The 2,500-nt window shown below is 50.9% G+C and overlaps 1 protein-coding gene across 6 annotated transcripts in view; it reads left to right on the top strand.

Moving 5' to 3' along the window:
• Positions 1–2,500, top strand: part of LOC121301899 (retinoic acid receptor alpha-B) — a 106,054-nt gene that overhangs the window by 91,113 nt on the left and 12,441 nt on the right. The gene's annotated exons all lie outside the window — the stretch shown is intronic.

The following is a 2,500-nucleotide window of genomic DNA, read 5'->3' as shown; positions in this document are numbered from 1 at the left end:
CAGCACAGCACAGCACAGCACAGCCCAGCCCAGCGCAGCCCAGCCGAGTGTAGCACAGCACAGCACAGCCCAGCCCAGCACAGCTGAGTATATCCTAGCCCAGCCCAGCACAGCCAGCACAGCCGAGTGTAGCACAGCACAGCCAGCACAGCACAGCAATGTGATGAGCAGCACAGGGAGGGACTGTACATTACAGATCATGTGATGGAAGTCTTGTGGTGAATGGGATTGCGTTAGTATAGGCATGTGAGAGGGGGAAGGGGAGGGGAGGGGGGGGTAGCATGGTGTAGGTTTACTGTGTAAATCAGTCATGTGATTCTCAAGACATCATGACCGCACATCGTAAACCAAAAGCTTCCCTTGCTCTCTGTAAGGTACCAGCCGCCACAGGTTCAGGTTTATCAATGAATGCAGGGGTGGGACGAAGACTCCTGTAGCACAGCAGTTTCAATTTCAGTCCATAGGTAACAAGCTCAGGTGTGTCTGTAATTAAACTCAGAGTAAAACCAGGAATGGCTCAAACTGCTATGCAGTGGGAGTCTCATTTCCATCCCTGAGATAGTACTGAGATAGTTTTTGTTGTTTATTTTTTTGTATTATAATCATGGTCTGAAAGGGCCCGCTCACGTGTCTGCCCTAACCTTCCACAGTCTCGATCTCCTGCCTGTCACTCAGCAGCGAGTGCACGCACCCACAGGGCAGACAGCTACTCCGTCACAAGCATTAATACCCTGGATCTTTCTAAACAAGGGATTTAGGGGAGCTCCCTAGTAAAAGCTGAATCACAAGACAATAACTGTGTGAATACAGTAACTGTTCCAGCTGTGTATAATGGGATTTGAAACAGGATTCATTCATCTGACTCTGCTTCCACTGCAGTCGGATCTGCAACTCATTACTGTGTTTTATTTTTGATCCGAAGTATTTATTTTTTATTTATAGAACTGCTGTGGGATGTCCTTCGTAATCCCCTCTATTGAAAAGAGTACCTGCCCTTCATCGGGGGCACGCGTCTGTGTTTACACACGAACACGGAGAGATCCTGACAGCCCGGCCTGTCTGAGATACAGGGACATCAGGGAATGATACGGCTACAGCTGTTTCCCTCAGAAAAATAAAATACAAATGAACTCAGAAACCCTCTGTTGTCTCACCCGGGGTGTTACAAAGTGAAGTGCGTTTGTGTGATCGGAGTGAGAACTTTATTTATTTATTTTTTAATTGAACGTTTTAATTGAATCGATGTCTTCATTAGCTTTAATTAACAGTTCATCTGTTGGATTGCATTTGCGCTAATGAAGGCGCGCTGTATCTTGCTTTACATTCCTGATAACGATCGGTTTGACAAGGTAATAACTGAGATGACAGGCTAGGAGAGAGGGGGAGAGGGAGAGAGGGGAGGGGGAGGGGGAGGGAGAGAGGGAGAGAGGGAGAGGGAGAGGGATCTGCTGTGAGGGTAATCCCCCGAGGGTATATTGGGGTACAGCCTCTCCACTCATCACTCCTCGGGGCAACTCTTTATAAAAATCAGACCCTGTTATTAAACAACAGCTTTTCTGTTATTTTATATCTCGTGTCTTTATTACAAACAAATAAAATAATATAGTTTTCAATACATAAACCTGAAAATGAAAGACAGACAAACATGCAGTGCATCTCTAGTGGTTAGAGCTGAGAGACTGGGAGTGAGGCAGCGTGGCTGTAGTGGATAGAGCTGAGAGACTGGGAGGGAGGGAGGCAGCGTGGCTGTAGTGGATAGAGCTGAGAGACTGGGAGGGAGGCAGCGTGGCTGTAGTGGATAGAGCTGAGAGGGAGGCAGTGTGGCTCTAGTGGATAGAGCTGAGAGACTGGGAGAGGCAGCGTGGCTGTAGTGGATAGAGCTGGGAGGGAGGGAGGCAGCGTGGCTGTAGTGGATAGTGGACTGGGAGAGGCAGCGTGGCTGTAGTGGATAGAGCTGAGAGACTGGGAGGGAGGCAGCGTGGCTGTAGTGGATAGAGCTGAGAGACTGGGAGGGAGGCAGCGTGGCTGTAGTGGTTAGAGCTGAGAGACTGGGAGGGAGGGAGGCAGCGTGGCTGTAGTGGTTAGAGCTGAGAGACTGGGAGGGAGGCAGCGTGGCTGTAGTGGATAGAGCTGAGAGACTGGGAGGGAGGGAGGCAGCGTGGCTGTAGTGGAGCTGAGAGACTGGGAGGGAGGGAGGCAGCGTGGCTGTAGTGGGTAGAGCTGAGAGACTGGGAGGCCAGGGAGGCTGTTCACCTATACTCGACTCGCTGACCCCTCACTCCCTCCTCGTCGCACCGACATCACTCTATCTCGACTCTCTGCTGACCCTCCTCTCCCGGGTGGGGAGGCAGCGTGGCTGTAGTGGATAGAGCTGAGAGACTGGGAGGGAGGCAGCGTGGCTGTAGTGGTTAGAGTTGAGGGCTGATTGCTTTGAGAAGAAGGAAATGCCTCTGCAGTAAAGGAGCAGGGACGGCTCCAGTGAGGGATGTGCTGCTCAGCT

The sequence above is a fragment of the Polyodon spathula genome, chromosome 28 (assembly GCF_017654505.1).
Source record: "Polyodon spathula isolate WHYD16114869_AA chromosome 28, ASM1765450v1, whole genome shotgun sequence".
NCBI lineage: Eukaryota > Metazoa > Chordata > Actinopteri > Acipenseriformes > Polyodontidae > Polyodon > Polyodon spathula.
Note: the sequence above shows the minus strand (reverse complement) of the source record. Positions and strands in the feature narration are given on the sequence as shown.